The 13,810-nt window shown below is 40.8% G+C and overlaps 1 protein-coding gene and 2 long non-coding RNA genes across 4 annotated transcripts in view; 2 read left to right on the plus strand and 1 right to left on the minus strand.

Moving 5' to 3' along the window:
• Positions 1-13,810, plus strand: part of LOC115292356 — a 36,630-nt gene that overhangs the window by 15,581 nt on the left and 7,239 nt on the right. The gene's annotated exons all lie outside the window — the stretch shown is intronic.
• The window catches only part of GADL1 (glutamate decarboxylase like 1), a 276,305-nt gene that overhangs the window by 3,975 nt on the left and 258,520 nt on the right, over positions 1-13,810 (minus strand). The gene's annotated exons all lie outside the window — the stretch shown is intronic.
• On the plus strand, positions 9,474-11,355 carry LOC115292357. Its single transcript, XR_003908946.1, has 2 exons — positions 9,474-9,660; positions 10,855-11,355. It is a non-coding gene; the product is annotated as an uncharacterized LOC115292357 (long non-coding RNA).

Consider the following 13,810-nt stretch of genomic DNA (forward strand, 5'->3'; position numbering starts at 1 on the left):
TGAATGCAAACAAGAGAGCGCTTTCCATGAAAACTAAGTTGAATCTTTGGGAAAGGCTGGATAAAGCAAGCGGGGAGGGGGTGGGGAACGCTAAACATGTGGGCAAGTCACGTGCAAGAACAGAACTGGAAAAGCCTTCGAGCAGCATCTAGAGCCCAGACTGATTCTGCGCACAGACAGCCACACAGGCGCCACGCCCTCACCCTGTTTACAGAAACCAGGCTGGACAGGACGGATGATTCCTACAGTGAATGTAAGAACAGTAAAGGCCCTTTGATCATCAGGCCCCAACTCAAGAAAAAAAACCTCACTTACTTTTGGAAAGCTTTTAGAAAAATCCTCACTTGACAGGGAAAAGAAAACAACAGCTTTCCACAGAAAGATGGGGAAATAAATGCACACAGAGATATTTTAAGTCAAGATGTTTAAGTCATATATGCATCACATTTTATCCGGGATTATTCGCTGTATGTGAATGCGTGCATGTACATATGCGTGTGTGCCCACGTGTATGCACAAACACCGTTTTTAACTCACTGTCATTTACTGTTGTTAAAAATCTTCCTGTTTTTGGAGTGCCTGGGTGGCTCAGTCAGTTGAGCGTCCGACTTAAGCTCAGGTCTCATGGCTGGTGGGTTCAAGCCCCACATCGGGCTCTGTGCCGACAGCTAGCTCAAAGCCTGGAGCATGATTCGGATTCTGTGTCATTTTCTCTCTTTGCCCCTCCCCTCTTCATGCTCTGTCTCTCTGTGTCTCTCAAAAATAAGTAGAATGTAAAAATCTTCCTATTTTGTCACAAAGCAACGAGGAACCATGGTTTGACTTAGGCTCATGACAAAGGCACATGTAGTTTCATTTCAAATGACAAGTGGCCTCTTGAATGTAAACTGAAGGTATGAGGGAAAAACACAATAGTGCCATTGCTGTTAAGTATAGAAAGACCTGGGTCACATAACACAAATGTCCAGCCAGGAGAGTCATGGACTATCAGTTTTAGACTTTTATGGATTGTGGTTCTACAGACTTTTTTAAAAAATAAAAATTCCTTTCATATTCATCTCCATCTTCCTCTTGGTACCTAGGGGTATGTAACAGGCTCTGGATTATAGCCAATTTTAAATTTAAAACAGGCACGTTCCTGGCTCAAGCCTCATTTGCATTGTCTATTCCTGTTTACTTTTCAACAAGCCTATTTCCCCCTTCCTTTTAGAGAGCATTAGAATTTGGATCCAAGCTCATAAAGTGTCAAAGGCTCACACGAGGCAATTTACAAAATGAATCCGTCAGGTTTGCATTTCTTGCAAGCAAACCAAAAATATTCTCTAATGCGCACAACAAAGATAAAAGAGGACCTGTTGGCTCTTTTAATATAAAGATATTTTGGGTCTTTACAATTCTTGCCATTGTAGAATGGGTCTCCATGGCAAAATGCATGGCATAGGAACCAAAGCTCTAAGCCAGATTTTGCCACCGATGCTCAAAAACTATAAATAAATGACTAAATATTTATAGGACTCGGAGAACAAACTAAGCAAAGGTTTAGCAGGACAACACGCATTTTACTTATGTACCCATGAATATATGATTAATTCCTAGAGGTAATTAACCACTCCTAGGCAAGAGGGGAAGACCTCCTTTATCTATGAAGCCTTCATGGGGAAAAGCAAGCCGTTAGCCACCCCAGGGCTGATATTCACTAAATCCCTGTCACAAATTATAATTGTGGTGATGGCACTGGTTTACTGTCATCGCGAACCAATATTTTACCAACTCTCCACCATTTCCAATGTGATGTGCTTTCACATATCTAATTTTCATGAACTCACATTAAAGCTTATTTGAAAGGACCTGTGTTTGCAATTTAGAGACCAAGAACCGTCTCATTAACAGCCAGCTTACTGTATTTGCACCCAAGAAAATCAACCATTTTCTATTTGTAAAACTCCATGCGCAATCCAACGCCAGATAACCTGGAGAGTCCCTTTTGCTGATGGAAGGAGAGAAACAGTTCCAATCTGACAGGATGGAATATTCAGAGGGGAAAGAAAATATGCACAAACTAAATGTAAGTATCTGACTATCGCCCCTAAATGGAGCATGCATGGAGGAAAGCAATTTGGCAGGAGTGAGATTACTTTCCAGCTCTCAATTATTTTATTGCTGGTTTTCCTTCAAATTGTAAATCAAATTCTTTTCGCATGCCTCAGTGCCCTGGGTCCCTGCATCTTAAGTGGAGGAAGATCCGGACATTTCTATGTGGCTGTACAGAAACTTAATCAACACGTTTCTGTAGGAGCGCTGTTCCCGCCATCCCCCCCCCCCCCCCGGCCACCTTAAATTATGTTCCAGCAATAATTTAGTCATTTAAACAGGATTCTGTTGTCATAGGCCTGCAGCACAAAATAGCATTCAGTACTTAAAAGTTGCTCACACCCAAGGGAAAGACAGAAAACAAATCTCTCTCCTGGCTAAGTATAGTAATTTGATAACAAGTAACTGACCAGACACCAGCATAGCCTTTCACGAAAATAAAATTTTAATGTCCATAAAATGGTAGTTCTTTTCAAAAATCTGTAACATAGTTAAGGTGGACTACAACACATTTTCAATACACAGAGTATCTTTCAAACTCTCTGCGAGGAGGTTTATTTTTTCCAACGCATTACTGAAATAGTTTTGTGAAATGCAATAAATGCCAACTATTGATTGAAAATGAATTATCAAATAAAAATGCAGTAAAAAAAGAATAACTACAAGCCCAGTAGAATTTTTTTTAATTCCACAGTACAGTTAATCTGTGAAAGTGTCATAAAAGTCTCCAACCAGGAGCTCTTGGGTGACATAGTTTTCTTATTGCAGACTGGGAATATTCAGCTCCTGGGTCTGCAAAGGGCTAGAGATGACATTTTAATGACTGCTGCTCTGTTTTAAGTCCCTCGGCTTCTTGTGGTATACATTGTTTTAGGTATGAATCTTGATGTTATTTTACATGTTTATTTACGTTTCTTACCATGGTCTCCATACCATTTTGAATGCTGGCTTGTATTCCATCACACCGCTATGCCTTAGTTTACCTAAGTCATTCCCCCATTGTTAAATCTTGGGCCTACTTCAGTTATAATGGCAGAATAAGTGAAACCATGGACCCAATCATGAAACCTTACATCAGTTCTTCAAACGTTAGATTATACTAGCCAATCGCTCAAAATGGTGTAGACTTTAGAAGCAACATACTACACTGTTCCCACTATTGGCCGTGCAGGTGAAATCAAGTCACATTGTTTTCACCCGTAGAATATGCAGCATCACAACGCCTAGGGTGGCCGCGAAGACAAACCCATAATTAAAAGAGGTGATACTTATGCAGCTAATACGAGGGACAAACACTATATTAGCTTCTACTCTGACTCTAGACTACAATACCAGTCAGAGCTTCTAATAAATCCAGACAGACTTGTTTTGCTAAGTTCTCCCATAAACCATGAACAAATCAATGTTCCTCAAACTCCAGATTTTTAGAGTTATTGTCTCAATTTCAATTTAATCTACATTCCATTTTCTCCAAGGAGCAAAGATTCTTTGGAGGTAGGAGGCTAAACTCATAATAATTCACAGATACTGTAGGAAGAGCATAGAGTGGGCAGGGAAGCTAATAAACCGAAGAGTAAATTATGAGACTCGTATTGTACTTAACATCTTGTTCTAAGATTACCTTGCCTAAAAGAAACTTATGTCAAATGCAGGAAATTATCTGCATTATGTTTTTCTCTCTATAAAAAGTTACTTGAGGGATGCCTGGGTGGCTCAGTCCCTTAAGCGTCCAACTTTGGCTCAGATCATGATTTCACGGTTTGTGGGTTCAAACCCTGTGTCAGACTCTGTGCTGACAGCTCAGAGCCTGGAGCCTGCTTCGGATTCTATGTCTCCCTCACTCCCTGCCCCTCCCCGGTTCATGCTCTTGCGCTCTCTCTCTTGCTCTCTCGCTCTCTCTCTCTCTCTCAAATAACCATTAAAAAAAGAAAAGAAAAAGCCACTTTAAAGAGTTTTAAATTTCCCTATATCTAACTAAACTTCATACCTTCTTGACCTCTTCTGCATCCCTCACAACAGTGTATGGACAAACCGAGGCCACACATTTCCGTACACGGTTAAGCAAAGAAACATCGAGAAAGGAATAGAATGGGGGCTATGTTCAGCTGCTATACGAGAATGTTAGTTATTTTAGATCTGAGAGACCAGCTTTTTTCTTTAAAGGTTACATGGTAACTATTTTAGGTTTTGTTAGCCATACAATCTCTGTTGCAAATACTCAACTCCACCATCAGTAGCATGAAAGCAGCTCTAGATAATATGTAAAGAGATGAGCAAGGCTGCGTTCTATTAAAACTTTACTTAGGGACAATGACATTTAATACAGGATTTTCATATATCAAGAAATACTGGGGCGCCTGAGTGGCTCAGTCAGTTGAGCGTCCAGCTTCGGCTCAGGTCATGATCTTCCAGTTTGTGAGTTCAAGCCCTGCATCAGGCTCTGTCTGTGCAGACAGTTCAGAGCCTGAAGCCTATCTCTGGATTCTGTATCTCCCTCTCCCTCTGCCCCTCCCCTGCTAACGCTCTCTCTCTCTCAAAAATAAATAAAACATTTAAAAAAATTAAAAAAAAAAGAAATACTAAGCTACTCTTGACTTTTCAACCAGTTCAAAATGTTAAACCCATTCATAGTTCCTGAGCTATAGATAAATAGGTGACAAGCTAGATCTGGTTTTGGACATAGGAAGTGACTCCCTTGTCAAAATGGAAAGATACAGTATGATATGTAAAATCTATCCTTTCAAAGGAAAAAGTGCATAGAAAGTTATGTTCATTGGGTTTTTTCAGAGATGCTACACTGAGTCAGGAACTGCTAACAGTCTTCTTGACTCACTTTCTCCAGCGGAGCATGAAAGCATAGATGGGTGGACAGGCTTGTCATTCTGACTTTCTCCCAGCGGTTATTCCTGAGCATCCCGAAAAGTAATTTGTTTTATACTTTCTTCTCAAATCCGGGTTCCAATATAAAGCCGTGCCCATAACTAATATTATCCACTTATCAAATCCCATAGAACTATGTATCTTAAGAGGTGAGTTCCACCCTTATGTAATATTTAAAATTAATAAATGAATTTCTTTAAGAAATAAAAGTTCTATCTTTTAAAAAAATTTTTTTAAACATTTATTTATTTTTGAAAGACAGAGGGAGACCGATCATGAGCAGGGAGGGGAAGAGAGAGGGACACACAGAATTGGAAGCAGGCTCCAGGTTCTGAGCTGTCAGCACAGAGCCCGATGCAGAGCTTGAACCCACGAACCATGAGATCATGACCTGAGCTGAAGTCGGACGCTCAACTGGCTAAGTCACCCAGGCCCCAAGAAGTTCTATCTAAGAGGACAAGGGGCTAGAAGAGATTAAGCAAATAACTTTAGTTCCCCAAGCTCCAGTTTCCTTGTCTCTCGGCAAGAGATGATGATTTAGGCTCCCTTCATTCAACTGATAAAATATGGAATCTGATATTGTAGTGCAGCATGTAATGCTGCAAACAACAGTACATGATGAAGATTAATATTCTGACTCAAACAACGTCTAGAGCACAAATTCTAGAAGGGAAATGGAGCTCTAAATTGGGATGCTTCCTTCCAATTCTGTCACTCACTGCATGTCCTTAGGCAAATACCGGACTTTCCCTGTAGCCCTGAAATGGCCATGCTAACCACCTTTTGGGTGCAAAAGATAAAGCTATTTTGGACACAGTGGCACTTGAAGCTTTTCTTCATGGTGAGCAGTGAATGGCTCACGGTTTTCATAGAGGCTCCACAGCACATTAGACCAAACATTTACATGTACCAACCGTGCTTAATAAATGTAATTCACATATGATAATGGAAGATTTCAGGTGAGTTGAGGGCGAATGAGATAACATAATCTTTTGTTTGATGCTTGATTTTCCACTTTCTCTTTTGCATTTTGAGGCCATTTTTTTTAAAACAGCCAATATTTTTATATATTGCCATACAATTCCTCTGTCCCCATGCTAATTTTGTCTGATAGCTAAATAAACTGGACTTTACAGAGTGACCAATTATCTAGTTTCCTCAGGAAAGATCAATTTATACCTGTAATTATCAACACATCCCTTTCATTGTCATAAGTGAGTCTAGATGCCGAGTGATAGGTTTAGAATAACCATACATAAACCAACAGGCTAGTTTAGACTGACCTGGCACCTAATTCCTGAAATTCCATGTGACTTTGGACAAATATTTAACTCCTCTGGGACTCACATTCGTCTATCAAGACCTGATAATCCCTTGTAGGATTGTTATGTGGACTAAATAGTATAATATATATGAATGCACCAAGCATAGAATTTGGCACCTACTAGACACTAGTATTATTAACTTCTTAAAATGAATTTGTTTTTAATCAATTTACATTCATGCCTGGTCTTTTATTATACTATTTCATTATTATCTCTTGAGAGATGAGCATTGGAAAGTTCTGTGAAAACATGATTTGTAATGTATTCTTTCTCCCCAAAGCATCTAAACCGTATTTAAATAATTCTGAGATGTTGTGAGTTAGCAGTTTTAGAAATTAAATCTTGTGCCTCGTGTATGCCACTTCTCTATTAATTTTCTATTTACATTCCATGTTTTTTCCAATATTGGCAAAGTAAACCTCTTTTTCCTTTCAAAAGTAAAGACAGTAATTGAGCATCTTGGCAGTTTGGGGCAGGGGGCACCGCAGCAGGCAGGGAGAGAAGCTTTCCACTGAAATGTATTGTGGGCTGGGATGAGTTTCTATTGTATGCTAGAAATTTCTACGTGTTGTACACATATTTTGCAGGAAGCAGAGATACTTTCTAAGTAAAAATCTACTTCTTCTTTGGACACATGGAAAGGTCATATACTGAAAAGGTCATCTGTCCCCAAATTTATGAGCTTGTGGCCAAAATTGTACAGTCTCCTTGTGCTGTTCCACCACTTACATTTTTATCAAATGAAGACCAAAGAGAAGTATTAGGTGCTCCCCAAATGAGCCCGGAGGTACAAATCACTTGGTTCAGGGGGTCCCAATAGAGCAAATGAACTTGAATCTCAGTGTGTTAGACCCAGCAGTCTCCATATTTCCCAGGCACGTTAAATGGTTGTTATCATCATGCAAGTTTGGGAACATGGTGAATGACAGTCCTTTAACGAGGGCCCCAAGGAGAGGTGATGATAGATGAGAGGTGAAAGATGTTTTGTACCAGAAAAACAACTTTGAGAGAGGAGAGGAGAGGAGATTGGGAATCTTCCCTTCCTGAATCTCTTATGTCAATGTTATAATAAAATAAGACTCAGCTGGCAGGAGATACTGTGATCCTGAAAAATAAAAAATAAACCAGTGACCTTCAAAGAAATTGCTGGCCAACATTTCTATTAATGGTGAAACCTGATAAAGTGTTCAAAACACTTAATCATGGCTCAGGAAACAGTAAAGCTCTTTGTTTCGATTGCTTGGAGAATCAATTTGCCTCTTTCCATATATTTTCTGCCATTTCTTACCTGTCCACTTCTCTCTTACTCCTGTGCACCACACTCACTCATTCCCCTGCCATCTGCCCCCCTATAATTTAGACCTGCGTTGCTTCATATAAGTCTCTTGAGATTAAATTATGTAAAATGGGTGGTCTATAGCCCATGAAATCAGATGCATCTAAAAGATCATTTCAGCTTGGCAGAACATAGAGAAATAGGCCACACTTCGAGTGGACATGCCTCTTTCCAAATATGAATTTTTATCCTTATTTTCCTCCAGAGTAGATCTCAAAATCAGACATGCACAAAATAAAACAGGGTTTCAACTTAAAAGAACTGCCCTGTTTATGCCCTTTCCCATCCAGAGGCGCTAAGCCAGGAAAACCGAGTTTAGAACCCTGGGAAGGCTGAGGAGCACAGTCAGCTTCACATTTGGTGATTACAATGTGGAAATGACAATGACAGCAATTCCACTAAACCTAATGTCAGTCATATATTCAAGGCAGCTGAAATAAACAGTCATAAAAATAAACCAAACTGAACTGAAAGCGTGAGCTGAACAATGGACACAATAAATGCTTTACACACTCTACAAAGCAAAACTCAATCCTCAATTGTGTCACAGCCGCCATGCGAGCTAATAGCTGCCTGGTAACTGTCTCGGGCCAACTCCCAACTTTTCACCCACTTTGGAAGATCCCTGTATTGTTCTTTAATTTGACAAGGTATTTGGTAATTCTTTCTTTGAAATGACAACTGCCCTGGGGTCATATCACCTTGCTAGGGAAGGTCAAGGGCACTGAACACTTCCCCAGGCTTCAACTAAGCCTGCCCAAGGAAGAGGCATGTTGCTCAAAATGCCACCAATGCCCCCGCCGAGAAACATGGATCACGAGCCCCCTGGGTTCCGGGGATACCTCCCACGCTCTTATTTGGACACCTCCAGATCGTTTTGGCTTCTCCCAAGGGTTATGAACCTTGCTTTGGTCCAGAACACAGGACCCAACTGATGGCCCAGCAAAAAGAATTGGACCTTCAGAGGCCAATGGTACTTTCTAGTGGTTCCCTGAGGTCCTTTTTATTTTAATTTTTTCCAGCTGTACTGGGGTATAATTGACAACTAAAAACTGTGTGTACTTACAGTGTACAATGTGATGCTTTGATGGATGTACATATACACTGTGAAGGGAGGGCTCAAAGATTCTTCATGTACTCCAAGAGTATCACCCTGTATGAGAGGACAAACTGAGTACAATCCAGGTTTCTCTCTAGGTCCCTCGGGCGGTGCTCCATATTCTAAATGCTGCATCTGGAAGAGCAGGGACACCGCTTGGAAGCCTCCAGCTAGTTCCAGCATGACTGCCTTCTAGAGTAAGCTGCTCAGACTCACCAGTTTTTAGCCACAGGGAGGCACATTCACATCCCTTGCGCACACTCCGAGAGGTAGGGAGCTCCCGGTAAGCCTTCTAACATGGATGAGAGTCTGATTCCTTTTCCCACAGGATTTCCCAGGATAACCTCCCCTGAGAATTCTTTTCCCCTTGGATATTTGGCAATGGGCAGTTGGCAGCTGAAACACTGTCTTCTGACTCAGCCACACCGATGAGCCTTTAACTGCCAATGAGGCTGTTGGAGGCATAAATGCCAAACCCCTACCTAGCGGGGGCGTGGGGACAGATGTGGGAGGCGGTCCTGTGTTGGCACAACTATCATTTTAAGGTGCGGAACCTGCCTTTAGGCTCAGGAGGCTAAGCATCCTGAATTTCAGAATTATTGGCTTTTAGAGTAGATTCTGGGCCTGACGGGCAGGGAGTAGAACAGGAAGTGATCCCGTGATATTAGCTGCTCTGACCTGGGAGAGGTCTAACTCTGCCCAGCCTGCCGACGCAGCCGAATTACGCCTCGGTGAGGTGCCCACTGGCCTGAATCCACCTGTATCCTTATCTGTATTCTTATCTTGTTTACAGGTTGTTTGGTTTTGTTTTGTTTGCACTGATCTTTGCTTCTGGAGTAAACCGAAGTCCAAATTGTCGTTTTGATCGTTTTTGGCTTGGTGGAATACAGATGTCCACTGACCACCCGGAAGTTAGCTGCACACACAAGGTTCACTCCCACCTCTTCCAATGGCTTTTCTTTGCATGTCTATTTATAAGTGCTTTTCATATCATTTCACTGCACATAATTTACTGAGCTCTAGTGCGTCCTAAAATGCCTGATGTTTCAATCTCAGAGGCAAAACCCAAACTTTTAAAGACAGATGGTTTTATGTACTTCGCTTTTCTTTCTTTCTTTCTTTTACTAAATCAAAGAGAGCTACCATGAGGACATTTAAAAATAATTATTGTTCCTATATTACCCATAAAAATCTTGAGAAAATAAGTGTTAGGTGTTCCTCACTGAAATCGTTATGAGTGCTCATAAAGGATTTTTTTTTACAATTAATGCTGTAAATATTAAGCAACAGCTTTCAACAGCAACCCAGAGAGTTTACTTAAGCCACAAAATGCTTTAGGTCTGCACATTTTGTGCAAATTAATGAAAGTGATTATGTATTCTTCCTTATGGCGCCCACTCAACACTCTTCAACCAGTGCTTAAAATTGGACATTGCCTCTTCCTCAACGTCATGGTGGTCCAGTTGGTTCCAGGGGGACTACAGGCTAGAGAGGGATGCAGAAGGGGAGCAGGGCTGCCACAGGGGCAGGAAGGAGGCCCAGAGCAGACAGGGCCCTTCTTGGCCTAAAGCAAGCCCCACATTACTTGTCTTCTATGTTGCAATTGCGTATGAGTTTGTTAGAGAACAAGGGTTCTGCTGTGTAAAAAGACCAAGTTAGTTTGAATCTGATAGGCAATGCATTTATTATTATTATTCAAGACTGACCATTTTGAGATATCCAAAAAAACACCCCTTAAGATATTAGCTAAAGGGGTGCCTGAGTGGCTCAGTCATTTGGATGTCTGACATCAGCTCAGGTCATGATCTCATGACGTGGGTTCAAGCCCCACGTCAGGCTCTGTGCTGACGGCTCAGAGCCTGGAGCCTGCTTCACATTCTGTGTCTCCCTCTCTCTCTGCCTCTCCCCAGCTTGTGCTCTGTTTCTCTCTGTCTCTCAAAAACAAATAAATGTTAAAAAATTTTTTTTAAATAATAAAAGATGTAGGCAAAGGGATGCTTTGTATATGCTGAGTCTAAGGGGAGAAGGGAGCTCTTGGTTGACATTCTTGACCAAGCTGGGGAAACAGGAAAGTCAGAGAGATACGTATGGCTTTGCTAACACCAAGCTTCTTTTGCTTTAAGAATTAAGGGTATATCACACACTGCCAAGCTGTGTCCAAATGGAGCAACAAAGAATAATAATTGGTCGTTTCACATAACTGAACCTCAAGTATATCCTCGTCCAGCTGCGTCACAAAGCTGTATCACCTTCCATCTACTGGCCGGTTTGCTTCACCCACATGACCATTATCCCATCCCGTGCTTCTACCCTCCCATAATTACCCCAGAGTTTCAACTTATCCACTTGCCATTTGAATGGCTTCCTTTTGTAAACCCCTTGCTCATGTTCCTTGTCTGTTTTGTGTGATCATCTTTTTTCTTTCTGACTTAGAACGCTTTATTACTAAGAACATCAACTAGCTGATTGCTGCACGTGGTGCAAGTTGTTTACCTGCTTTTCATTTTGTTTTGGTTATTTCATGTATTGTCTTATTATTTATACAGACTTATCAACTACGTATGTATTTTTTCCAACACTGGAAAGAATTATATGACACCAGTTAAATAAATATGGTTTTCTGATTTGATTGTGATGCTTAAAACCTTTAATCCATTTGAACACTCCATTTGCACCTTACATAAATTAGAATTACACTTTCTGTATTTATCCTAGAGTCTCAACAGTACTGAGGAAGCAAGCCTGCCTTTCCCTAGCACGTACTGGGAATGCATGTGATGAATATTCCTACGTTACTTGGGTCTGAGCTCTCTATTCTGTGAGACTGATACATCTCTTCTTAGCATAATCAAGCTGTTTTATGTATTGCAGTCCACAAAATACTGAACACCTCTTTCAGCATTCACCCTTCTCATAATGTTCTTACCTATTACTACCCACCTGCTCTCTTAGATAATATTGAAAACCACTGCCACAAGTTAAAAACAAAAGCAAAACCTTTCCATTAATATGATTAGAATTATATTCATCCTATATATGACTTAGGGAAAAACCTATCCTATTTAGAATTTTGATGTTTTTCAGTTTCTAAATGAGGTTTTGTTGTTGTTGTTTAATACATCCTCAGAGACGCCTTGGGGGTTCAGTCAGTTAAGTGTCTGACTTTGGCTCAGGTCATGGTCTTGTGGTTCATGAGTTCAAGCCCCACATTGGGCTCTGTGCTGACAGCTCAGAGTCTGGAGCCTCCTTCAGATTCTGTGTCTCCCCCTCTCTGCCCCTCCCCTGCTCAGGCTCTGTCTCTCAATAATAAATAAATGTTAAACAATAAATAAAATAAATAAATATGGCTGCATATTCCTTGGCATTCCTCTCAAAGAGATTTCCTGAATTGGATAGAATTTGTGGCAGGCTAGGCCCCAGGGATGTGGTAGATGTTGCACAGCCTCCAAGGTGAGGTGAGGAGACATACTGAATTGTCCAGCTGATTCTCAGGGACACTGGCTTCTTGAAGTCTAACTATCCTGAGTCCACCACCCTATGATGAACCCCAAGACACGTAGAGAGGCCTCAGGTAGGGCTCTGGTTGATAGACCCAAATGAGGTCCCAGCCAAGGGCCAGTATGAGTGAAGATGCTTCTAGAATATTCCAGCTCCCGCCATTGAATCACCCTCATCTATTTTAGTCTTCCCAGATGGGTCTCCCAACATCCCATCCCTTCTGAGCTCTGTCTGAATTCTTAACCTACAAAAGCCATGAGCATACTTAAATGGCTGTTTAAAGCACTACATGCGGCATAATTTGTAAAACAGAAATCATTACTGAGAACGTTGAAGTTTTGGGGGGTGTTCTTAAAGGTTCATGGTTTTACAGTTTTCTTCTATGGGTCTATAATTTATTTAACTCTTGATGATTTAGTGTATTTTTTGCTATCATGGTTGATAAAATTATCCTGACTAAAAGGCTGCCTTCTGATATAAATTTCAATTTTCCAGCTCCTACGTTCTTCCTCCTTGCGTAAGAAAAAGCTTTTTTAGATATTCAACTTTGTACATCTATCCTAGCCAATTTCTAAAAGCTTTTGATTTGATGTCCTTAGGCTTTATAGATACATAACCACACAATCTAAAATGGACACATTTGAGTCTTCTCTGAAATACTTTAAAGCCCATGTCTTTTTTCTGGTCATCACACTGGTGAGCACGCTCTCAGAACAGCATTACCTTGCAACAGCGAAGGTAGATGATCCTCATTTGTTAGTGAGCTTAGTGAGAAGGCTTTTCATGCTTAACATCTATTAATCTAATCCATCATATAAGCAAACAAAGGATAGAACCATGAGATTGCCTGTAAGGCTTACATTAATTTTGATCATTCAACCTATGTATTTTTTCGGTTTCTAAGTTGTTGGGGTTTTTTTCTTGCTTAATTTTAAGTGGGAGAAATAATTTTGGAATACTTAAATGATTTACTTGGCCAGAGATAGGAAGAAAATGATGATATTGCTTTTGTAAAGCCTGCTTTTGCTTAGCTTTTGCAATAATGGGAGTTTTGCTGAATGGAGCAGTAAAAACGGATTGTGTGCAGCACCCCCCTGTGCGAGGCTGGCTGCCTAATCCATCTCCCCAGACAGGTTTTGGGGATCCAAAAACACAACCTAAATTAAGTCCTTCAACCTGTGTGAGTGGATTATTGTGCAGCTCCCTGAAATAATCCTCCCACTTTGAACACTGTTCTGACCCAGTTTGGAGAAGAATCTTTAATATCTGGTTCTACTTTGCTGACCTCCAGGCAGAATAGCCAGAAAGATCCACATTTAACAGGCAACTTTCATCTTCAGGCTCACAAAAGGGGTCAGTTTTTTTTTTTTTAAGGAAATTGAAACTTATATCACACGGCAGCTTTTCAGGTGATTTTACTTTCTATTTTATAACCTCGACAAATAGAAGGCGAGGCTGTGGAATAACTTAAGTGCCTCAGAATAGTACGGACCTATTGATGGAAGTAAATCAAAACCCGTTGACTGGACCTGCTCTTACCTCACCGTTGACTATCTGTCAAGTCGTGGGCCCTCGCCCCAG

The sequence above is a fragment of the Suricata suricatta genome, chromosome 5 (genome assembly GCF_006229205.1).
Source record: "Suricata suricatta isolate VVHF042 chromosome 5, meerkat_22Aug2017_6uvM2_HiC, whole genome shotgun sequence".
NCBI lineage: Eukaryota > Metazoa > Chordata > Mammalia > Carnivora > Herpestidae > Suricata > Suricata suricatta.